At 37.5% G+C, this 26,773-nt stretch overlaps 1 pseudogene; it reads right to left on the bottom strand.

Annotated features, from left to right (window-relative positions):
* Window positions 1–6,803: 6,803 nt before the first annotated feature.
* On the bottom strand, window positions 6,804–9,251 carry LOC100732521 (peptidyl-prolyl cis-trans isomerase E-like; annotated as a pseudogene).
* Window positions 9,252–26,773: the final 17,522 nt, after the last annotated feature.

Here is a 26,773-nt window from a genome sequence, read left to right as displayed (position 1 = left end):
AACAAATACTTTGAAAGAAATAAAGGGGCACTGCAGTACCCAGTGCTGATTCCAGAGTGTTATGATGTGAAATCCAGCATTATTATTAATCTTTCTTCAGAAGGATTTTAATCTAATAAGTTTTGTTAGATCTCAACATAAATGAAGATATGGATAAATGCGTACATGTCTAAGTGTATAGGATTGATACTCATATTACTTAGTTTTTGTTGTATAATTGAACAGAATGGTTTGCAGTTCTCTGGTTGAATTCCCATTTATATGTTCCACTTTTGTATCTTAAACAACTATTTGTAGGGGGACAATATGTATACATCAACTAGTGATTTATTATTGTTTATTTCTTTTCTTTGAAAGTACGTATTATTTCTGCCCATTTTCTATTCTGTTTTATCTTTCTTTAAATAATAATAAAAAAGAAAAGTAAAATTATAGTTCATTCTGATTTCTTCTGTAACTCTTTCCTTGTGAAATTTCAGATGCAATTCAAGTGGTTATGAGAACATACCCATGTTTTACACAACACTATCACCCCCCAAAAAACATGAAATTGTCCAGAGATTGGTAATGTCTGCAATCTGAGACAGCTGAATCTTTCCTTGATAATTTTAAACTTTTTACCAGAGAAGCCATAAAAGTCATCACCTCTGATAGACAACAGTGTAGAATGTAGAACTCTGGGAGTACTGGCAACATTTCTTGCCATGTGTAGGGAGCCAGCCTACAGGGAAGGCAAAAGGAATCAACACAGAGAAAAAGCAGGAACTGAAGTCATCAAGACAAGCCTGAGGGCGTCTCGTCCCTTAGTTGAGTTGTTCTGGAGTTCAGGTGCACCTGTCCTTCACATGGCGCGATGGTTCCGTCCTTACCTGTATTCCATGAACTTAGGTGCCTCCCTCTCACAGCAGGCTGGTTCAGGATGAGTTTCAGCCACTCAAAACCAACAGAGATGTCAGTCACATTATAGAGCAATCCCACTTGGTTTTTCCTTTGAAAATAGGATCTTGTGGGGAAAATTTCTAGCCAAAAGAACTCATCCAAGTTTTTCCAGGACACTGTTGATACCCTGGGAATTCCTTTTCCTTTCTTTCTTTCATGTCAAAAACTAAAGCTTTCATACCCACTTGCTACATTTGTGGAATTCTTTTCGCTCGCCAGCATACCAAACGTTCTTTCCCAAATGTTTAATAGATGCAAGCACTTTGAAGTTATTAACGCTGTCTTGATTCTAACAACCCATAATTTGTTAGTGGACATCTTATCTAGTGTATCTACTCTTGGCACTAAAATTAAATGAGTCTACAAGTGTTACATATTACTTAAGAGATTTGGCAGGCTAATAAAGAAATAGTAAGAGAAAAAAGATCTGTTTTACTGAAAAAACAATTTTTTCATAACTATTCATAATCTTAAAGAAACTGCTAAAATTTTAAATCAAATATAGGACAAAACCTGTAGCTTTCCTTTTAAGAAAGATTAATAGTAGCAAGTGAGAATTCATTCTCTTGTAATTTTTTTAATTTTTCATGTATAGAATCATAATGTGTGCTTTGGATTATTAAAATATAGACCTTTGAATCTCTACATTTAGGCAAATTATTTTAAATTCTCCAAACCTTAATCTTTACCCTAAGGATCTGGAGTATTATGATTGAGAGAATAAACTAGCAAACAGCTGCTGACTTTGGTATTTGGCCTCATCACCATCTCACTCTGGTCTTACATATGTTACTTGAGGATTCTGCACCTCAATTTTTGATGCATCCTAAGACAGCGAGACAGATACACATGCCTAGCGTAGGTCACTTATGAACCTACACTAAGCATGTATGAGAACATTCAAGCCAAACTGTTCCTAACAGCAAAAGAAATAATAAAAAAGAAACCATATAGGTAGTAGAATAATTTTAACAAAATCACGTAGTGTGATATTATTTTGTGACAGCAAAAAATAAACTACAGCTAAATATGTCAGTCACGGTGGTGAACATTAAAGTAAATTGCTAACAAATCCTGAAAAAATTCATATTATCAGATTTTATTTATATCAGCTTCAAAATCAAGTACAGTTAAACCATGTGTTATCCAGGAGGGTAGCATAATAGACGGTAAACGTAAGGAAGCAAGGTAATGATTTATACAAAATTCAGGATTGTGATTATTTCTAAAAGTAGAAAAGGGACAAGACTGGGGAGAGTATGGGGAAGCATCTGAGCACTGATAAAAATGTATTTCTTAAATTGAAATATATATATATATATATATATATATATGACATTTGCTTGCTGGTTTTCTCATAAACTGTACACATATATTTTATGCAAGAAAATGTGTTTGTAATTGCAAAACAAGATTAATAATTATAGTAACTAATGCCACAGTTAGAGGAAATTAAATAAGATTTTACATGTTTAGCAATAGTATCTAGCATATACAACTCTCTAAATTGAAAATTTGTATCAGACACTCAGTGGATATCCATACTGATAATTATGAGGCATTTAGTTGCTTGATACCAGAATTAAGCACAGCCTTTTTAAAAAATGTGATCAATTTGTAACTACATTTGTCTAGAAAAAATAATAGGCAGGCTCAAATAACCTACTTCAAGCCACCCCAACTAGGACCTATTCATAAAGTTGCAGGATTTGTAAAATCCCTTGGCATCACTTCATTCAAGTATTTGCTTAAAGCTAAAGAAGCTAAGGGTCAGGAAAGTCAGCTGGGTCTGCGGCAGACTCAGCACTAGAACAGAATGCAGAAATGTGTGCTGTTATTGGTGTTCTCCAGACAGAACAAAAGGCTCTGGAGGGAGGTGAGTGGAAGGAGAGACCAGGCATGGGAAGTCCAGAAGTCTGATCTTCTACCAGGATTACGCTCTTTTGCCTCCCATCAAAGGACTGTAGCAGCTGTAATCCGGTGTCACTTTCCTAAAATTGGAGGCCAACCACTTTCCCTAGAAGTGGAGGCTAATCCTTCTGAATGAATTCTTTTGGGACCAAATTCCTGAGAAGAATACAGATCAGGTAATACTCAATAGCAGTAACAATCTCACTCTCACCCACATTAATAAATCTGATAGACACACAGTATTTGTCCTTAACTTCCCTGCCCTTGAATCTTGTTAATCACCAGCCAATCACCAATCTAAGGTTGGGTTCATAATTATTCCTTTCATAGATGCTCATAGAAAACTTGCTGGGGATGAAAGATCCTTACCAGGCACTTTTAATAGGATGAGAACTAGTTTTAAAAGCTCCATTTACCCTGTCCAGATATTTATTCAAAAGAAAAATGAACCAACCATAAGTAACTCTGTGCAAACTAATCCCCACCACCCTTATGCCACTGGATAAAAACTAATAAGAACCTTTGATTACTTCAGGCCTTATCAGCTGGAGCCAGCTGATAGGGAAAGTGGGTCTTACGGCTGAACTCTTGAACCAGGAAAGGATCGGTCCAAAGTTTCTGTCAGGTGACATGACCTACAAAAGTACTTCCGTTCCTTGGCTTATCTTTACGACTAATGAATAATTGCCTCCGATTTGCTCTATATGCGTGGAAATTGTGGTTAAATTGCTAAAGTTATCACAAGCAAGGAAATTCCTTCTGAGAAACAGGAAAAGTAATTTCCTAAGTAAAAGGTTTAATTAAAGTAAGAGAAATTTAAGTTACTAAACTTTTTGCTTGAGTTTTTTTTTTTTTTTTTTTTGACATAAAGTTTTGCTATGTATTCCAGACTAGCCTTGAACCCACTACACTGTGAAGGCTGGCCTTGAACTCCGATAATCCTCCTGTCTCAGCCTCCTTCCTGAGTGTTGAGATTATAAGCATTCACCATAATTTGAAAAGCACAGCTTTTCAAAAAAAAAAATTGGAGGCCTAATGTTCAGTGGTTTGGGACCCTCTTTAACAAGTAAAGAGATTTCTGTTAGGGAAAAAACCTAGACTTTTCTAATTTTATATTTTAATTTGTCACCACTTCACAGATTTTGTAGTAACCCATAGCAAGAAAGTATGACCTCATCACTTACTTACTCACCTGCCATTTACCAATTGAGTGAGTTTAATTGGAAATGTCCATTAAATATTGTGCATTTCCAAATTGTAAATCTGTTCAGGTTTTTTGTTTGTACATGAACTATTGAGTTGTAATAGGTGTATAATGAATGAATTTTCTAAAACAATAATTCAGTATGGAAACCAAGTTTATGATGGGAGGCCTGGCTTGAGGTCCTCAATTAGGATTGTATGTTTTGCAGTATAGCTTAACTAGGCTTCTAACTGAAGAAAGTATCACAGCAAAAGGAAGTCAGTAAGTGTCAAATTATCAAGTAAAGTGCAGAGACAGACAAATGTTCACACAATTAGAGTAAAACTCCCTGCTCCAATTAGTTGTGTGGAGCACCAACTATACCCGAAGGAAATAATCAGCAGACAAAGCACCATTCTCCACAGTCCACAGGAATAGCCAGTAACATTAAAAATGTAGCATCAGAATAAAGCAACACCATTTTTCACAGTTTAATCCTATATTAAAGAAGACAGAATCAGAAAGAGATAGAGGATAGATACAAATAAATAACAGGAAATATACCTATTAAAGTCATGGCAATTTTTTTTATCTCTGAAATTATTCCAGTTGAAGAAAACAATTGCAAAGAAAAAATGTCATAGTAATAAAAACCACGGTTTTTCTTTTGGGGTGGGGGCCGATCAGTTAGATTCTTTGCTTGTTTTACTTACTTTCCCATCAATGATTGTTTTTTTTTTTTTCTTAGCCTTTGATCCAGCAATAGATTGAAGTTCTTTATCTGCAGTGTGAAATGCCTAAAATAATGCCACCCATTCCCACTCTGTCATTCTAAGTTCATATGTTTTCCCTAAGGAAGTCCACAAAGAAAATCAATTGCAGTTAACAAATACTTCATACAGACATTCCTTTTTCTACCTGAAGACCAGATCATGGAAGGAATCTCCATGCCTACCCTCTGAAGAATCAGTAAATGGATGTATAGTTAACAATGTTGGGTAAAAGTCAGGAGACAAGAAAACAACTTTTGATCACACTCCCAAGGCCGTGATGTGGAAGGAACAACCATCAGTGCACACAAATTCTCATTGTAATCTCCAGTATAAGAATTTGGGGTGTGAGAAAGGAAATGGACCGTGGAATTTGAAAGCCAGAATTGCAAGGTAAGAGATCTGAAACCTTCAAGTGGGTAGGGCTTCCAGCATTTCAGAAGAGTCTGTTTTGTTTGTTTTTGGTCTAGACTGAGAATGCAAAGACTTTGGAAACATGACTTTGGCTAGAAGACACCCTGGGGTTGTTTTCTTTCCCTACTTAGAGCCCTGGCTAATTATGCACATGCCAGTCTCTGCACTCAGAGCTGACTAATGCCTACAAGTGTTCCCTCCTTTCTCTCCACACCCAATCAACAATCAAGGTGACAGCCATTTCCTTAGGACCTTCTCCATGTCCCCCACACCTCTGATTTTCTTTAGTGTGTCTGATGTTTCTCATATGGATTAGAGCAACCATCTTCTAACTGACCTGGCTGCCAGCTTCTGACTCCCACTTGGCTTTGCCCTTCAAAGAGCAAGTCTAACCACAAGTCTTCTTTGTTTAAACTTTTTCAGTGGCTTCTGCTCACCTTTAGGTTGAAATGCAGACTTTTCAAGTACAATTTTTACCTTGATAAAACTGATAAAACTTTTACCTTGGTCTGAATCCTGTCTTTGCTACTCAACAATTTGGGAAAGTTCTTAACCTCTTTTATCCCCCAGTTCTTCATATATTAGATGAGATGACAATAGCCTTCACAATTTTGATTAAGATTCAGTAATGAGATATTACTTTTAAAGAGCTAACACTATGCCTAGTTTTTGGTAACTTTTAGTTAGTATTAGCATTATTTTTATTTCACCAAGTTATTATTAGCAAGTACAGAAGAGTACCACAATTTAGTCTCTCTGCGGTCTCCAGTTGTGTGTCTTGCCACAGGCTCTCCAATTATCTTGGCTCTTGTAATATGAAGTACATACTTTGTGTCAGCCTCTCATGCCAAAGGATTTACACACATTGTGCAATCTTTAACAACCCTGCAAGATTACTACTCATATCTTTCTTTTATAGATAAGGAAACTGAGACTCAAAAGGTAAAGCAACTTGGTCAGTGAAGCAACTTTCCAGCTTGGTTAGCTAGAAAACTGTGGAGCTCATAGTTGAAATCAAAGCCTATTTTGCTCCAGATCTGCTTTTGATGCGTATCCTATCCTACCTTTGTAAACCTGATATCCAAAACAGTAGCCATGGCAGTACATGGTTTTCAGAGCCTTTGTGTTTCTCCATTCACAAATGGAAACTAAACCACTCCTGAATCTGGCCAGCACCTTATAACTATCTCAACTAATCAAGTCCAGCTCCAGACTGTGGTTTCCAAAATTAGGTCACCAAATGCAACACAGCTTCTGTCTAATTCACTCTTTTGGAACACGTACCTTTTGAGACCTATACTGCCGTGTAAAGAGTTCTGCTACCAAAAGCAGCCATGCTTGAGAGACCACATGAAAATAGGCAGGCGTGCAAAGGCCAGGTGTTTACCGCTCTCCCAGCAGCACCAGAAGACACTGCATGGAATACAGCAAAGCTGTCTCAGCTAGGCCCTGCACTAATGGCCATTTATATGAGTAAATAATCCTGATTCTTTACATCACTAAACTTGAAGTGTTTGATGTATAATAAAACAAAACCCATAAAAACCTTCAATACTAATTAATCACTTTCTTTTTATATATAGGAATCAGGATTTATTTTAGCAAAGAAAGTGTCCAGGAACCTCAGGTGGGCCAGGGGAGGCCAGGCAGCACACACCTGGGAAGGCTGTGGGCACACTCCATTGCCTGTGGTGGGGAGGGTGGCCCTGCCTGGCTCCCAGGTGGGCCGCACCTGTTAGGAGCCCAGAGCAAGACCGGCAGTGCTGCAAAGGAGGTGCTCCAAGCTGGCCCCGAAGTAGCCAGGACATAGTGCTCCTGCTTCCCACAGGACACCCTCGCTGTCTGCTGAGCAGGAGTTCCTTCCTGGACACGTTGGACAAGAGCAGAGGGAGCGAGTGAGGCAGCCTCACCTGTGCTCCTCACAGTCGGCAATAATCGCCTTCTGCATTGGTTTCCCGTCCTTGCTGCCCTGGACCTCAATCGGCCCAAACACCATATGCTTGCCCTTCAGCCTGTCTGTCTTGTCAGAGGTCTGGAAGAACTGGGAGCCGTTGCTATTTGGCCATGGCGAGGAGGTCTAGTCCTGTGTGTTTAAGGATAAAGTTTTCGTCATCAAACGTCTTCCAGGAGATGGACTTGCCCCAGTGGCACTGTGGTTTGTGAAATTCCCACCCTGGCACATGAACTGGTGGATGTTGCGGTGGAAGCTACTTCCCCTGAAGCCATAGCCTTTTCCGTGGGCACTCAGGCTGCAGAAAGTCTCCCGGGTCGTGGACACGAGGTCAGAACGCAGGCGCATCTGGAGGTGGCAGGCTGGCTTGCTCCTGATCTTGACGCCATGTACACCTGAGGGTTTGACCCGGCCTTTTTTGCAGAGGGGTCCTCTTCTTCCTGGGTTTCTGCTTTGGGAGTTTCTTTCCCTTCTTCCTCTTCCCATAAGAGTCTTCCATAAAACTTCTTCCATCAGTCATCATCGTCTGACAACACTGGTCTAGAAGAGCCCTCTAATTCTCCTTGTTTGGCCGAATTGACATGAATTGTCCCTCCAAAGAGCTCAGATTCATTCGTGTTGTCAATAGCTGCTGCTGCATCCTCTGCCAACTCAAATCCATCAAAAGCAAATCCTCGATGCTTTTCTGCTTTATAATCCAGAGGACTCTGAGTGTCTGTGGTGTCTCCAAAAAGAATAAAAGCAGCATTGTCGTCCACCCTTCTGCCAGCAGCACTGTCGTCCACCTCTTCTGCCAGCCCCCCCACGGCCAGCACGGCTTAGTAGTGGCCATCTTGCTCCTAATTAATCACTTTCATTTCCCCTGATGAGATCCTTTCTGTGGTCATCACATGTGTAGCTGCCTCTACCTGTAAGTTAGCATCAATCTGCAAAATCCAAGCTAGTGTACATGTATCTTCATTTCAGGAGCTATTCTGTTTTAAAGAGTCATTTTAGACATCGTAGTTTTAGTCATCTTTCCTCAAATACACTCCTGGTGGTTAAGGACTCAAATTTCAAATCAAAATATGTACTCATTTTCTTAATTTTTTTTTGTTTGTTTTCATTTTCATCCCTTTCAAACTCTGAGGCTCAATCTCTCTACACTTCTTTTTCCTCAAAAACAGTAATGACAAAAGCTCCATTTTTGCAGAAGTATATACCTCCTTTATAGCTCCTGTTAGGAGTTCTTGGTATTTAATAGTAGTTTAGTATGTGTCACACTATATATTAGAATAATAATTATATTATGTCACAAATATCTATTGATTTCTGTTTCCTCCTATAAACCTTGAGAACAATATGCCCCCAATACCTCAGATCTAGAATATGGAAAATACATAATAAATAAATGAACAAATGGATGGAAGGATAAAAAGGTAGTTATGAACTAGTCTCCCTTCAATGATTTGTATTCAGAATATAGGACACAAAAGATTATAAAAGTCTCCAGGCTTATGAAAGCAATCTTAATGCTAGAAGCATGTTTTTCACTATATCACAAATTTTTGTCTTTTCCTGGTCGTGTTACCACACTGCAGATGTTATTCGTGAGATTCCTTCATTCCCAAAGCCACGCAGAGAGCCTCTTCACTTGGACAAATGAATCCTTTTGCTCCTGTCAATCAGACCAGATGTAGAGTCTTTAACTAAAGTCAGAGTCAAAAGCTCATGTGGTCTCCATCTATAAATTACTTCTCCACTTCTAACCAGTTTATAGTGTGCCATCTAGATCCTGACCTTGCCAAGAAGAATCTTGTTAATCTTTATAATATCATTCCCCTTTATGACTGGCTCCACGATACAGCAATACTCTGGAAGGGACTCTGTTCTTCCCTGACAACCAGGTTTGTGCTGCACAAGGAAAATTATTTCCCTGTTGCCTCATCCATATTTTCCCCAATTCCTGCTCAATGGGAAAAACTGAGAGATGGTCCTAGACAATGATGCTAACTTGATTAATCAGATTAGAAGAGATTCTACAGTCAATTTTTATTTTACCATAGAATATACTTATCTGCACAATTATATACCAAATTCTCATGGTAACAGCTATGATCCATGAATGCACCTGCTCAGCTGCAATAAATATCAATGGAATGCATGCTATTCCAGTATGTAAATGTTACTATAATATATCTTGTTTTCAGTACACACAATGAATTTTCAGGCACCAATGAATCCTCCAGGATGCCCTCTTGCCTCACTATAAATAGAAAAGGCTAGAATATTTTTAAACAAGAAACTCACTATCTACAATCATAAATTTTTTAAAAAGAAAATGTGGAGTTTTTATTGTTGGTATTACTCTAGGTTCTGTGATTGCCGTAACTATAATCATTTCTACATTCTTTTTCAAAAGGAGCTGTTTGAAGCATGCAGAATACTGTGGTTCAGAAAAATTTCTGAGCTATGGCCACATGTTTTCTGATTGGGCAACAATCCTCGAAAGATATGAGCCTTTTGCTGTTGACTCACCAGTGGGTAGCAGCTTGGAAGCTTGGTGTCAGCATGCAAGAATGTCAGGCACTTCTTTCTGGCAACCATCCTCCTACCCTCCTCAACCCCTAGCTACAGTCCAGAGGTAAGCAAAGCTACTTGGGTTTACCCTCTAACTAGCCTCTGCCTTTCCTCTTCTCTTCCCTGGTTATCATTCTCCAACAAAGAAAAACAAGATCTCAAAAAGTCAAGAATAAACTTTTCCAGCTGTATGTCTCTAGGAATAACAGAGATACACCATCAGACTCTATCTGAGGATACATTTCCTCAGTTGTAGTTGTGATATGTAAAAAATGGGAATGATTTTCTCAGTGCATCTCCCTAACACACACACACACACACACACACACACACACACACACACACACGTACACACACAATCTTCCTTAGAAGGAAAACACTAAAATACAGAAAGTATCATAATCCATTAATGGGCAGGAGTCATTCTAGATTCTGAATGGATTGTGTGATGTTTATACTCCTGATTATTTGACCTGCCCCAATACCTCCGCATTTCTGGTTCTTTCAATAGAAAGCTCACATGAGTGTTAGGACGGTCTCTGTGGTCTTTTATGAACCATAAACTTACACAGCTAAGAGCTTTCAGAGAGGACTGGTTTTCTGAGGTTCATGAGGCATGGCAGAGTTGATTGCCACATTCTAGGCCTAAATCTGTAAGTGCTTCCTTTTGTACACTACCTGGTTTCACGTCTCCTATCCAAATCTCTGCATCATCCCCTCATTTAGTGAAAAAGAGAGTATTCACTCTAAGTTAACTTAAATGTCATTCTTGCAGCACCTTTTACATGGTTCTTGTGGTTTTAGGCAACTGAAAGCAATAAGCAGATAAGAGATAGCATATCCAGGCAGTGACTATGGCCAAGGTCAAGCAAACAATTACAAAGAACATTAAGCCAGGGTGGAATTGATAATTCACACAAACTAAATCTTCCCTAATTCAACTTACCAAAGTACAAGGATGAGTTGACAAGTTTAAAAATGTTTGATTCCTTTGTACACTAGGGTTTGAGATGAAATTTTTCAATCACATCTTAATTCCATTTCTTTATTTTGATGTTTGGTTACTGTAGTGAGCTAAGTGTTGCCTGCCCCACCCCTAAAGAAAAAGGTATGTACATTCTTAGTTCCCAGAACCTGTGAACATGACTTTCTTAAGAAGAAACTTAAGGGCCTGGAGATGAGATTATCTGAATGAGCAGATGGGCAGTAAATCCAATGACAGTTGTGCTTATAAGAAACATACAGAAGAGAGACTATGGGAGAAAAGAAGGCTACTGAAGGCAGAGGCAGAAATTGCAGTGACACAGCCACAGACCACGAGCTGGAAGAGGTGAACCAATGCTCTGATAGATTTTCTGTGGGAAAATGTTCCTGCCAACATTTCACCTTTCGATGTTCTGTCTTCAAAATCATGTACAGAATTTTGTTGTATTTGCTGCTTGAAAACCACTAGGTTCATAGCAATTGGTTATAATAAAGGAAACTAGTAAAGTTTTATAATAAAGGAAACTAATAAATGCAAATGTCTTGTAAGGAATCATGCAGGTAATGCAAGAACAAGCCTAGGTGGGGGAATTCTGGCTTTGTTAACCTCTAATTGCTGATTACTAAAACTGATAGTCTCAAAAGCAGGAAAACAACAAAAACTACTAACATACTGTAGTACAAGTAAGAACAAATGTTGTATCTGGAAGAAGTGCTCATCATTTCAATTCATCTACTATCATCATGTGAAAATATGGCTCTAAGTAAGGCTAAATCTTAATGCAGTTTTATTAATGTTTTGTGCTAGGTATTCAACACAGGTCTTCATGCATGCTGGGCAAGTACTCTACCACCAAACTACATCCCCAACACATTATTTTTTTGATACAGAGTCTAGGCTGGTCTCAAACTTTCACTCCTCCTGGCTCAGGCTCCCAAAGTAGTTGAGATGACAGTCCTGTACCACTGGGACTGGCTGAATTTTTATTTTAAATCCCTTCTATTTTAAGTGTTAATTCAAAATCCAAACAGCCAATCAACACACTGTAAGCACAAACTAACACATTTGATAGCTGAATTATGATCGTAAGTGGTCAGTTGCAGCCTCTGTAGCCTCCTGATTCTTCTAACAGCATTTAAGATAATTCACAACAAAGCCAAGAAGAGAACCTGATTTTCTCCTCCACTCATTCTGTTATCCAAGTCACTTACATTTGCCTCCTTGCCTATCCTTGGTGTAGTCAGAGACATATTTTGTTGAAAGAGTGTTATGCTTCTCTCCTTTTACTTTCTCAGTGCTAGCTTAATTGCACTCCACCCATTTAGAATCTAGGAGAGAGAGAGAGTATGTGTGTGTGTGTGTGTTGAAGAATTTAGGGCAGAGGCTTTGCAATGCATGAGTGATTAAATTAGAAGAAAAAAGAAAAGAAAAGAAGTTGTACATCAAGGACAATCGAAAATCAAGTTGGTTTTCTGTCCTTATTTGAGACAAAATTAAAAATTGGCACAGCCTCTATATTTAATTTACTAAAGATTGTTGCTTCTTTATTTGTCCTATCTCTAGAGCTACTACCTCCAGATCTCAGACTATAAATGTCCCAACTAAATTGACTTTTCAGTCTGTCATTAAAGGTGGCTACGATTGTTTTGAGCATCAAAAGTGCAGTACTACAAAACTAGAAAGTAATAGAAAGACGTAATTCTTAGTTGAGTCAGAAATGAGTAGGGAAAGTTGTAATAATTTTCCTAATGGATTTTTTGGTCTCATGGAAATACTATGTAAATAGGGAAGACTAGAGAAAAATCCTCTTAAAACCTATGGGAACTTAAAACAGCCTCAGGAGTACAGACAGAAATATGTCTCCATACTGGTAGACAACTATCCTCAGCCAATCTAAAATTAAAAGCACTAAGGATTCTAACTCAGTAAGAAGACCACACAATTTCAAATGAACAGAAGACTTAAATAGGTATTTTATGGAAGAAGATATGAAATGCTAATACATATTTGAAAATACACTGGGCATAATTAAGGAAATTATACACATAATGAGTTTGTACTCCACATTTCATAGGCCTAAGTTTGCTAAAAAGACAGATAGTAGCAAGAGTTGGCAAGGATAAGGAAAGATGGGGAATTCACACTCTGTTGGTTGGGTTATAAAACAATGTATCTCTTTGGAAAACATTTTGATACTTTCTTTAAAAGTCAAATATTAATTTTCCATACAATGTTTTATTCCTATGAGTCTACCCAAGGGGAAAAAAATACTTGTATGTAAAGACTTGAACATGAGTGTTTATAGCAGGATTATTCATCATAACCAAAAAGAGAAAATAGCTAAAATGCTCTTCAACTGGTAAATGTAAAAACAAAATATAGTTTATTCACAAAGTAGAATAATATTGGGACACTTAAAAAGGACTGACTTACTAATACTTGCAACAATATTCATAAACCTGAAAAACTTGTTAATGAGAAGGACCTGGACACCAAACATTATGTCTTACACCATTCCATTTATAGAAAATGTCCAAATAATGTCGTATTAGTGGTTGTCTGGGGCTGGAGGTGAGAATGAGGACTAATTAAATGATTGAAGAATCACATTAGGATAAGGAAATTGTTCTAAAGCTATTGTGATGATGATTACTCAGTATGCCTACAAAAAATTACTGGATTGTGCACTTAAAATGGATGAAATCATAGCACATAAATTACACTTGAATACAGTTTGCTTTTAAAAAATAGTGCTGCCAATTAAATTTTGACAGATTACTGAATGCAAAAGGTATCCTAATTTCAGAAAAAATAAAATGCCAAGAGAGTACATGTATGTGAATCTAAAAACTAACCTTTGTAATTATAATAGTCACCCAATTAGTTTTTCACCATCAAACCTCTTTCCCTTTCATTTCAAGATATCCTATCCTGCCAGAGTAATTCTAGATTTTCATCACTTTTCAGTCCTCTATTAAAGTGCTTTATGATCTTTCATTGCTAAGTAAAGTCCAATAAGTTTGGCATATACTCCTTTTCCCATTTCTGGCCTCCTTTCTCTCCACTACACTGTTCTTGAGACATGCCCAGCTATTGGCTACTCCTGAAAAGTAGAGAGCTCTTTTAAAACTGTGCTTTTGTACATGTTGTTCCCGTTGCCTGGAATACCCTTGACCCTTTCCAGCTAACTAAATACCATTTGCCTTCCAAGACCCATCTCTGGGAAAACTGCCATAAGTTTTCCCAGTTCAATGAAATGTTCTGTCTGACTGCCACCCTCATTGTGCTTTAATTATATCAAAAGCACAGCTTGCTGGTTTTGGGCTTCTTTGTGACCTTGCCTGTCTTCATTACTCTGCTTTTTTTTTTTTTTCCTTGCATCACAAAGACTGTCCCAGTACCCAGAATGTGTGTTTAATGACTGTGTCCTTTGGCCCCAGGATGTAATCAGCACATCTCAGTAGGGCAGGTGTGGTCCGTATAGTATGGGGGAAAGTGCACTGGCACTGAAGTCAGAAGATGCAGGTTTCCCAATTGTGGCTTGGCCACATCTGACCTGATTTTAGCTTAGCCTGTTAATGGTTCCAATACTTAGGTTCCTCATCTGAAAATACGGACAGTCCTATTTTCCTGGAACAACTCCGGAAGGGATGAAATGGGAGAACACATCTGAAGTAACTAGTTCTAAACATGACAAGTGAATAGAGATGGATTTTATGGATCCAAAAAGTGAACGTTCCATGGACACACAGTGTAATACCAAATAGAGCTTATTTTTCCATTTTTAATTTATTTTTGAAAAAGTAACATATATGTTTCCAAAATCAAAGTGTTAAACACATTCACCCAATTCTTGCCATACCATGACCCCCAAGCCCTGTGGGTAATCACCCTTAATAGTTTCTTTGGATCTTTCCAGTGTTTAAAAGATACAAGCACATTTAAAAACATATTATATTGACCTCTTTCCTTAAACAAAATGCACCATGCTACAGCTGTACTATTTTAAATGTTGCTTTTCTTCCCATACAGAATTGGATTATGGTATCCTCTGAGTTTGCCAAGAATTCCTGTTAAGGAGACAAGTACCCAAGAAAAGAGAATCTTACTTACTACTTCAGAACTCTGGACTGTATGGATCCAGGAGGGTAAAAGCTTTGACTCAGCCTCAGCTCTTTCTAAAGGGAACCACAAAGAAACTTCATGATCAAAACAGTGAAAGACTTTCTCTGTTATACCAGGCCACGGTCAAAGAAAGTGCTAGCAGGCTGAAAAGCCTGCAAAGATCGTATCTCAGACCATTACCATGAGACCCAAAGAATGTTGCACAGAGCACAAACACATACACTGCTCAGTCTTCAGCACACTACTGTTTCCTACCTGTTTTTCATCATATGAATGACATATTTTTCAGCAAGCCTTCATCTTTAAAAGAAAAGATTATTTTTAGAACTGTAAACAAGTTCATTCTGGGCTTGTGGTTTGGGTGCAGAACAATGTCTGCATTCGTGTGTGTGTGTGTGTGTGTGTGTGTGTGTGTACAGAAATCTGGAGCTGATAGCATAAGGAGGTGATTTGGTCTTTGAAAATAGTTGTTATTTTCCAGTTTTGTTCATCACAGTAAAGTTACTACAAGTATAAGATTATTAAAGATTTGGCAAAATGTTCACATTAGAGTAATAGACCTTCATTTCGTGGGCAAGTTTAATTATGGATTGGTTTCTCTTATTCTCATTCTCTCTCTTTCTCTCTCTCTCTCTCTCTCTCTCTCTCTCTCTCTCTCTCTCTCTCGCTGTCTCTTTCTGTCTCTCTCTGTCTCTCTCTCTATATATCTCTATCTCTCTATCTATCTCTCACTTTCTCTCACTCTCTTTTTCCTCTGAGCAGGTGACAGGTCCAAGCTTATCACAGTGATCTTCAAATTTAAGAAACATTAAACAAACTTATCAGTGAACACAGGCAATAGACTCAGCATCTCACATCAAGTAAATTATTGTTACCCTGACTTAGTTGGTCACGTATACTCATTGCAGAAGATTTAGGAGGAAGAATAGCCTGGGGAAAGGGGCAAAAATTCCTCAGTAATCTTAGGGACCGAAGACCCAACTGTCTGACCATACAAGCTCAGAATGGTGCAAACCTGGAGTCAGCTTTCTACACTGCACAAGCCAGAAACACTACAATCCCAGCAGACAAAGAAAAGAAACTTGGTGGAACCATGCAAGCTACCGAGCAAAATCTCCAAGTCCAGCGGGGGGGGGGGGGGGGCATTAAACAGTCAAGCAGATAATGTCTGAGTCTGATAACCTGAATGTGCTGGAGATGGCCAGATGATGAACAGCAGAGGGAATGAGTCCAAGACACTCTGAGTTTTGAATAACATGGGGCATTACAATAACTCCAGGGAGCTCAGTGCAGCTGGAGACAGAATATCAGTAGGACAGAGCCAGAGTCATCAGTCCAATGATGACAGACCTTGTGAGGTCATGCTGGGAATTTTGGATCTTAAACTGAATCCACTACTCAGAGCCACTTCAGGATTTATTTAACTTTTAGAAAGATCACTCTTGTAGCTATGGAAACTGATTTGAGCACTGTTCCCTTAGTAATTCCCATATTGTAGTGTATTGAACATTTGTCCATTTCCCCCACTAGACTGTAATCTCAACAAGGGAAGGGGTATATCTGCCTCCCCATTATTGAATGCAACACCTGGTGCATGGTTATGCATAAATGAGTGAATGAAGAATGGAAGGATAATATAAAATTTGTTCATCTTTTTTCTCTGGTCCTGATACAGTACTTAGCACGATGGTAGTAATGAGTGAAAGTCTGTTGAATGAATGTTAACTTCTTCCTCACTCTCCAAACATCTAATAAAATTATATAGTTTCCCAAAGTACACAAAATTGTCTCTTATATATTGTTCCTTTCTGGAATTGACTAGCTACATGGTTTACTCTGACAAGATTTTCCTGCCCTTCTCTGATGTTGATTTCCAATTATGTCTCAAAATTAAGCTCAGATTTTACTCGGTTGAAGGAAAAGTTTTTAATACCAATGCCTCAGACTGCCATGGTGGCCCACATAAGGTTTGTCCTAACTAGGCATGGTGGCATATGCCTGTAATCCCAGTACTCTGTGAAGTTGACGCAGGGAGATCTCAAGTTCCAGCCCAACCTGGGCAACTTCATGGCTTAGTGAGAACTTGGTTCAAAATTTAAGGGTGGGGGAGCTGCAGAAGTAGTTCAGTGAAAAAATAATAATCATCATCATCTTCCTGATCCACTTGCTCCTTGATTCTGATAAAGCACTTACCTGGTTGTTATTGCATCCTCACATTTCATATAATAAATTATAGTCATTTCTATATTTTGAGTTTCTAGTGGACAGAGATTTTCCCATTTTATGTCCTCAAACCAGATTTTGGCCTTAGCCTCTATCATAAGGTACACTCCAGCCAGATAGCATCTTTGTAAAATTTGTCTGTTTCTTGAAGCTATTTGTATTTTGCTACTTCTGGAATTGATTAGTTTCATGGCTTACTCTGGGCAGTTCTTTTTTGTATCCAGAAGTTATTCAGGCTACATGTCCCTAGGAGTTGGAGAATAATTCTGGGGTCACAAAACACATGACTTGGTGGTTTCCTCTCTGTCCTCTTAACTTTCATGTCTGCACATGGAGACCCCTGAGTCTAATGATGCAGCTCCTATGTTTTTTATTTAAATTGCCCTTCATATCCTGTCTTTCTCCAAACAGTTTTGCAGTTGCATAAGTCAAAACGTGGTATTCTGGGACAAATGGATACTTCCTATCATACATTTCTGTCTCATTTCCAAAAGTTTAGTGATCACATCTTTTTGGCTTTTAAATGTGAAGCAACAGTTTGAATCAGAATCTTTGTAATGACTCTCATTCTACTTCTTTCCATAAATACTAGCTCAATGTTCAGTGTAGTGAGCTCTTAATTTCCAAGAATAACTTTGCCTGAGTGTAATCATAACGACACTCTACTGCCCACCAGGGTTGCTTCCAGCCTGGTTACCAGCATCCTCTCCCATAGGATATGGGGTATAGCTCACTCCTTTCAAAATAAATTTGTGAAACAACCACAAGCAGTAATTTTTTTCAGTTTTCCTTAGAATTAGTTTATATTTTACATTTGGTTTCCATTCTCAAGGTTTAGTAATAATTAATATTTATAAAGTGATATATTTGTGAAACACTCTTTTAATTGATTTATATTATACACATGCAGTCATTTAGTATTCACAAAGTCCCTCTGACATCCATTGCACATTATCCTTATAAATAAATAAACTGATACACAGAGAAATCCAGTAATTTGCCATGCACAAAACTCATGGTCGTGGCTACATGGAGATTTTACCTGGTGTGTCCAACCCTCTGCCTCAAACTGGGGTTTGGTGGAGAAGAAAGGAAAGAGAAAAGACACTAAGACTTATCTGAGCTCTTCCTTTACTTCAGGTGGATATTTAAACTTGCCAAGCCTCCATTTTGATATCGGTTACATGTTAGAACTGAAGCTGCATAACCAATAGGCTTTCTTTTCTTTTCTTTTCCACTCATGCAGTCCTGTACTTTTAGGCCATCATCACCATGTAAAAGCCATTATTGAAAACCTAAAGTTTACCTGTCCTGTTTTTATACCATCTGTATGAACTGAAAGTCTTGTTTCCTTCACTGTAACGTACCAACCATAAAATTTACCATGAAGATTAAGTTAGATCATGTTTGATAGGCAATTAGCACAGTGCCTGACATATGGTAAGTGCTTAATAAATGGCAGGGTAATGACAATGTTTGTGATAAGGACAATCAGAGGATTATGAAGGGCTGCCCTGACAGTTTTTCAACTTCTTTCTTTTTACCTATAAAGTTAAGGCTATAAGGTAAAGGCTTTTTACCTATAAGGTAAGGCTATAAGAAATGGAAAAGATGTGGCAGGGGGTTTGGCTCAGTGATATAAATGCCTGCCTGGCAAGCATAAGGTCATGAGTTTGATCTCTGGTACCAAAAAACAAAAGGAAAGAAAGAAAAAAAATGGAAAAGCTATTATCTATTACTTTTTTTAAAAGGGGAAATGATTTGAGACCCCAGAAATTAAAATCTGAGACAACAGTTTTAATCTTCCAATGTATAAAATAATCTAGAACACATTAAAATGTCAGATGGAAAGCATTCAGAAATTCTGCTCTGTAAGAAGATCATGTGGTCCAGAGGCCTAGAGACCCAGAGATAACTTAGCTCTCAGATGAATTTATATGGTAACCCAGGAACACACTAAAAACACTGCTTTGAGGTTAAATCCATGGACTTTGTGCCTTGAGCCATCACAGCTTCTACCAATATCAATGGAATTTTAGAAAGATTTAGGATTTAATTTTCTTTTAAGGAAATTAATTTTAGGAAATATTTAAACTAAACAACTTACCACATAGTTTAATCACTAAAAACAAGATCAATGAAATATATACACTCCTTTATATATATATATATATATATATATATATATATATATATTTAAAATTTCCTGTGTAAAATTTTCAGTCTAATGTGCTATCATTAAGTGATCTGCTTGAATCCTTACCCAGCTGCCTGCATAAAGCACAGAGACCAGTGTGGTCTGATGGCTTTTCCTATCCACAACATGAGCAAAGACACAATTTGGCTTAGGTGTTTGCCCCAGTTTGGGGTGTATATAGACACAGGAGTTTCAGATGGAGGGGGAAACCTCACAAACCCACAGGCCATAAAGCTAGACTGAGAAAACGGTGTTGGAATGGGTGCAGATAACAAAGCACTCAGACATCAAGAAATCTCAACAAGGTGTTTCCTTCTACAGAAGGGTACAAGCATGAGGCTGCAGACTTACAGGACCAAAGAGGGTTAGGGTCCTTTGAATCCCTAACTCAAGAGAAGGAGCTACCTTTACATTCACTAGGTGAATTCAAAGGCCTAAAATCTAATATGACTGACTAATTTGAGTGGCTGGGGTAGAGACAGGGAGTCGGTGTGTTGCTAAGTTTAAGAGGGGCTGTGGGGTTAGGAATGAAAAGTCCTTGGTTCTTATCATGGGAACTAACTGTATTTTGGGAAAACGTAGTCACTATTTCTCTGAATTCAGTATATTCAGCGGGACGGGAGTGCTATCAGTAGAGGGCCAAGTCATTTAAATCCAAAATAGAGTTGTTTTGGCCTTATGCTTTGACAGTAAAAACAAAGCCTATTTCTCACAATGGTAATTTGGATTCCAAAACTGCAGACCCTGGAAAGAAAAAAAACTCATTCAATAATAGAGGAAAAAAATTCTTTTTAATTTATTTTCTTTGGGAGGCGTAGAATTCCTTTCTTTTTCATTTTTTTCTTATTCTTTTTCTTTTAATGTTTTCCTGTTTTCTCATTTTTTTATCTTTTACTTTACTTTCATTCTTTCTCCTGTTGATTTTTTCTGTTATCTTATCTAATTCTACTAATTTTCTTTTACTCCTTCATAGGACTCTTCTTTTTTTTAGGCAGACACTATATAGTTCTGGTTGGCCTTGAACTTACTTTGTAGCCCAGGCTGGCCTCAAACTCTTGGTGATCCTCCTGCCTCAGCCTCCAAGGTGCTAGGGTTACAGAGGTGTGCCCCCACATCCAGCTCATAAGATCCTTTGCTTCACTCTCCTCCTCATCTTCCACACATTAATTCTTCACATTTTTTCTTTTACTCTCCAATTCCTTGCCTATTCTGTCTTTAACAGTGTAACCATTAGGCTTCATCAACTTTTAGACAGTTAATTCTATGCTATTACTGTTCAATACTGTTCCACTGTCAGAGAAAGTACTCATTGCATTTACTGCGTTAATGTTTAGTGTGTCTTCGTGTTTAACTATAATTATAGATCTCATTTTTATGATTAAGGGAGTACATTATTGCTTCATAGGGTGTGTCAACACCCAGTTTGTCTTTGATGCTATTATTGTTGCTGATTTTGTTCCTATTGCCAGGGTGACATAGTTGTTGGTATTAATCAGCTATCTCTGTATGCCAATATTTGGATTGCCTCTATGTCATTAACAACACTGTGGCCCATTTCTGGAGAATCACCCTGGGAAAGAAAATTTTACCAGTTGTTCGTCTAACAAAAAACTAGTATCTAGATCATATAAAGAACTCAAAAAAATTAGACCAACCAAAGTAAAAGGCCTGGTCAAAAAAATGTGCAAGAAATGAATACACACTTCTTAGAACTACAAATGGTCCAGATGATACATAAAAAAAATTGTTCAACTCGTGGCCATTACCGAAATGCAAATTATAACAACTCTGAGGTTGTTTCTTACTCCAGAAAGAATGGCTGTTATCAAGAAATCAAATAGCAACAAATGCCAATAAGGCTGAGAGGAAAAAGGAGCACTTCTACACTGTTGGTGAGTGGGGACCAGTATAACCACTGTGGAAATCAGTATGGACACTCCTCAAAAAACTGAAATCAGAAATTCCACTTAACCCAGCTATTCCCTCCAAGGTATCTTCCCTGAAGAGTTAAAGACTTTATACTATAGTTTTATAGTATATTTTATTAGGAGCAGCAAAATTCATTAGCTAAATTTTGGGAGCATCCTATATGTCCACCCACAATGAGTATGTAAAGGAGCTGTGGCAGTTATACACAGCACAGTGCCACTCACCATACCAACACATGCACTTCAGTCATTTCCAGGGAAATGAATGTGCTTTGAGACCACAATGTTAAGTGAAATAAATCAGATACATGAACCTAAATACTGCATGGCTTCTCTTATGAGAAACACAAAAATAAAAACAAAGATCAAAATAAAAGATAGGTAACAGGAAAATAGATCCTTTGCAAAAGGAAAAAGGACTAGAAGATGCAAGATGGGGGTGAAGAGAAAGGGAAGGAGATGAAGAAACAATGAAGATAAGCAACGTACATATAATAACTCCTAGTGAGAAATGTAATCATTGCATATTGCAAACATGTAGCAATAAACAATTAAAATTTAATTTTAAAATATAATAAAAATTTTAATTTCCATGATCTCACACAGCCTATTCTTAAATATCAGTCCTCACTGGACTCCATATGAACAATCAAATATTTACTAATTGTTACATAAAAGGGTAATAAGTTTGTGTTTTCTGCAATCCAAAGGTGCTAATTTTGTTTTATTTGAACTACATTCTTTACACATTCATCAGCAATGTTTTAATGTGATTCACAAGATTCACCCAGTGAACATGAGTGAAGAGAATTTGCCATTGCACAGTTTAAGAAGCTGAAAGAAAAGAGCCCACATTTTTACAGCCAACACAGAAAGGCAACATTGTAAACTGATTATCAGAAAATTGATTCTGTGACCAAATCACTGGAACATGTTGCCATCAACTAAATTTGATCAATCTTTGTTTGCTCTGATGAAAAAAGTTTTCTAAGTTAAAAATGAAATATTCATATTTCACTCTTGGCTAGCATGATATCAAGAAGTTACTCAGAAATTAAATCTTAACTCTTTCCAGAAACAAATTTAAGTTCACAACTCAAGAAAGCAAATAGTTTCATTTTCATTGGCCTTAAAATGACATTTTTGAGTCATCTGATAATTTTGAGATTTGGCCAAGTCATGAGTAAACTAAACACTAAAAGAAAATGGTAGATTTTTCTTAATACAGAACAAAAGTAACTTTGCTTGAAGATAATAAACATTTAAGCTTCTGCATGGTCTTTCTGATATTTGCTTTCTTAAAATTATATCGCATATCTATCACCGATTCAAAGTCTCTTCAACACTATTTTGATCAACTAGTTTTCAAACATTTCAGTGTTAGAATTTAAAAGTAACATACTTACATTTAGCCATTTACAAATATCAGAAGTTAACTATTGGCTCAATATAACAATAAATTTAAAGAAAAATGTATATTAAATTTATGATTTTCTTAATTTCATAAGCCTATTAAAATGTTCTCAAAAATGTCCTGGGTCTTATTAAAAACTTAATATTGCATACTAATGTGTTAACATAGTTGAAACTTAAAATATATTATATTTTGCAATTAGAGATTAGCATAGTCTACTTCATCTTTGTTATTCACCCTACACCTTTCAAAAGAATAACTATTTGTCTGGAAAAATATGCGGTGATTTAAGAACTAAAAGGCCATCAAAATTAGAACAATGTGCTATTTTTGCTCTGTTGCCAATGTAAGAAGCCATTGCACATTTGGGTGTACCTTTGGTGTAACAGGCAGGTGTGTGGTATGCTGCTATGGCTGATCCATCCAGACTCTCAAGTTGAGACACAGGATACCAAAGTCAGCAGTTGCTTTTGTTTACTTTAGCTAAAGAGTCCATATGGACTCCGCCCAGGCCTGGGCGTCTCCTCATCCAGGGACACTTTACTGGGTACATTTAGTGGTGTTTCAAAGTCCACATGGATGACTTTACAGTGGTGACTGATTTCCTTTTTACAGAGCCTGACCTCATCTCTTGATAAATGAAATTTAAGTCTATTCAAAGCAGCTGTTTAGGGGAAAGTAGTTCTCCACTTTCTATTTAAATTGCTGTAGCAAACCACTCACTTGTTGATACATTTGAAAAGTACTACTTTTCACTTAACCACAGTTCCCAGTGAAATGAATCACCTGTAATGCTGATGTGATTCTTAGCCTGGGCCCACAAACTTTCTCAAGCTGTGTGGGTGGGTGAGTGTGTGCGTGTGCGTGTGTGTAACTGTGTTTTCTTTCAAGTAGAGTCACTGCTTTCCAGAAATTCCCAGTGGAACAAATAGATTCCAGAGCTAACCACCACTAACATGAAAATTAAAAATGAGAGGCCAAGGGCATAGCTGAGCAGCACAGCACCTGCCTGGCACGAGGTCTTGAGTTTGATCCCCAATACCATAAAAAAAAAAAAAAAAAAGAAAAGAAAAGAGGAAAAAGAAGAAGAAAAATGAGTATTTATCTTCCCTTTAGTATCAAGTACAATAACAAAAAAAATTGTGACTTTTGCTTCTTATGACCTTCCCTACCCCAGTAATCAAGAGCCTCCTCTCCTCAGGCTTCTGAGCTTCACTCCAATTGGTTTTGCAGGACTACAGCTCTGGGTCTTTGCAGGCAACTATATCTGACAAGAATTTAATGTTATTTTGTTCATGGTATTTCATTTGATGATAATCCTCTCTTTGGAGAAAATGACATTGGTTTTTAATTCGTAGTTAGAGGGAAAGTTTCCTTTTCAAATAAATGAATTTAATTTTTAAAAGAAAAAGTTTTAGCTCAGATGATACAAGGATATGACAAAATCATGGTAGCACAAAAATTATAGAAGCTTCAGAAATCCAGAACAACTGGTAATCAAGTTGTGCTTCTCTTTTTAAAAGAAACGACCAGAGTTTTGAAAACTTTGATTTATTTAGAACAAATATAGGTAACAATAGAAGTTCCTACTAAGCATTTTTAAATAACAAATGTGAATGTTGTGAAATGATTGTCTAAGATGCCCTCAGATGGAATAACAGACAACACAGCTAGAAATATCTTAATAATCATTGTCTCTAGTGATTCAGGATAGTTTTGTTTTGTTTCGTTTTGTTTTGTTTGTTTTGTTTGAGACAGGGTTTCACTATTCAGTTCAGGTTGGCCTTGAAGAAATTTCCACTTAGCCCAGACTGGCCCCAAATTTGCAGGGATCCTCCTGCCTCAGCCTCCCAAGTGCTGGCATAAAGGCACGCACCACCATGCATGGTGATTCAGGGTAGATTTATTCAGCAGTTCAGTGAGCTCACCAAGGAACCAGTCCTTGCCACATTTTCTTCTGCTCTCTTTAGCATGCCAGACTTTTCCTTAAACTTGACCTGTCACAGCCTAGGTGGCACCAACTCTGTTCCCAGTAATTAACCAGGCTCATGAAAGTATAAGACAATCTTTTGCCTCTTTTCAAGAGCAAAAGAAACTTACCCAAAAGTTTTTCGTATTTCCCCTGCTGTTTCATAAGTAAGGTTAAATTTCACGGCCATATGTAAACCAAATGTTGCCAAGAAAAAAGAAATTAGTAGGATTGCCTTCTTAACCCTGACTCGCCTACTGAGACTAAGGATGTCCAACGAAGATCAAAGGCTTAATAACTGAATAATATTAGGGTTTTCTTGGCCAGGGGTTATGCATAGCTACTGAGTAGGCAACCTGTTCTGCTTGTCATTACTATACATTACATCATCTTTTTAAAAAATTCCAAGTGTTCAGAGAAGATTAATGCAGAAGAAATATATTTCACTGTCATTGTAAGTAATGCAAATTTGGGTCATATTGATCAAATAAACAGAGAAGATGGTAGCTTGGAAACTTACAGATTTTTTAAAAGTGTCAGAGTAAAAGTATCAAAGTAAGTAATTTCTGATGTTTAAAAACATTGATCAGCTGATAATCATTCTGCCTGCTTCAGGTTCTTTGAGCAAAGGAAAGATACAATAAAGTTAAAAACAACAATAAAAAAGTGAGTTGTTACTGTTTTTGAAGAATTCAATATTTTTAAAAGCCTCAGAGTTGTCATTATATGGAAAAATAAGGATATTATTAGCCTTTATTGGACATTTTCATTTTTTATTTTAATTTATATGTGGTACATGTGCCTGATGCACAGGACTTGTAAATGCTTTAAACTGGCCTTGACAGGTGAATTTTACTCGAAAAAAATAGAAAAAGAAAAGAAAGCATATATGATATAAACCTCCAACTCACTCTTTCAAATTATTTGTGCTTTCAGCGCTTTTTAAGCATAATGCATGGCTTCATTTCTCATTGCAGATTAAACAGAATCAAACAAATGGCTAAGAAAGATCTGTGCTGAGGCCTGGGGAGACAGATGCCATTTGACAATTACTGATTAATACCTAAGGGACGCCCAATCTTGGCAGCTATTATGATTTTCATCATACAATAGCAGTATGACAAGAATTTTTGTCAATTTTAAAAATGTAGAATTAAGGGCCAAAGAAGGCAAGTGATTTGCCAGAGTTTACAAAGCTCATAATTAGTGTAAGGAGAACTTCAATTCAGGTTTTTCTGAAGCAGAAGCTCATGAAATCTAAAGAAAGGTCTCTTCATATGTTCTTTGGTGTGGGGCCAGAATGCGGAGTGGGCATGGCTGGGACTTGAGAATGAACAGGCACAGCTGAGGAATAAGGAATGCACCATCGGGGTGGGGCTGGGGAACACATACTTCATAGTGAAGTCGCCTTTTCCCAGTCAAGTGAGATTTTCCTAACCTCACACTCATGTACAGCTGGGGGCAAAGTAGCCACCTAACTCTTAAATGACAATGGACTATTTTCTCCTTGATCATAGTCCAAATATTCTGTTTCATACATTAGAGAGAACTTATTTTTATCATGAATAAAAGCTAATAATAAGCTAAATGTCTTGAGGATTCATTAAAGTTACCATAGTGTTACCATATTTGATATCCTTTTGCAAAGTGTCTACTCTTGGAGCATTTCTTCTGCCCTCATACCGAAGTCTGGCTGGGGTAGCCTAAGTAGTTATTTGGTGTTGGTATTATCTTAGATATGTGTCACTCACAAAGATTAAGTATCATTATTACAAGTTGTTGGTCCAGATCTACCACACAGTTTCAGCTATATGACTCATGCAAGAGAGTGCAATTTCTCCTACTGCCTTACAATGATCCCCATCTTTTTCAGCAGTTCTTCTTATTCTACCCAGTACTACTCAGAAAGCATATCAAATGTCTGTCTATCTACAGAAAAACAACGCTGTTGCTGAGAAATACTTCAGCCTGAACTTACCAAGAAGCCATTTTAGTTTCAAATCAAAACTGGATATGCCTTGTAAAGCAGAGAGAGGGGCCAAAGCATGCAAGAGAATTTCCAGAGACAAAAATCAATATCATGCCTGTCCCACAATTTCTCTGAGCAAATTTAAAATTCAGGCTACCCTCTGTGCTGTGGACAATCATGGAAAAGGTCTTTGACCAGCCTAATCATGCAGACCCAGGGGAAGTACACAGGAAATA

This window comes from Cavia porcellus, unplaced genomic scaffold (assembly GCF_034190915.1).
Source record: "Cavia porcellus strain 051 isolate PalLab524CR breed Dunkin Hartley unplaced genomic scaffold, mCavPor4.1 scaffold_1, whole genome shotgun sequence".
NCBI lineage: Eukaryota > Metazoa > Chordata > Mammalia > Rodentia > Caviidae > Cavia > Cavia porcellus.
The sequence above is the reverse complement of the archived record's forward strand: the minus strand, read 5'-3'. Positions and strand labels throughout refer to the sequence as shown.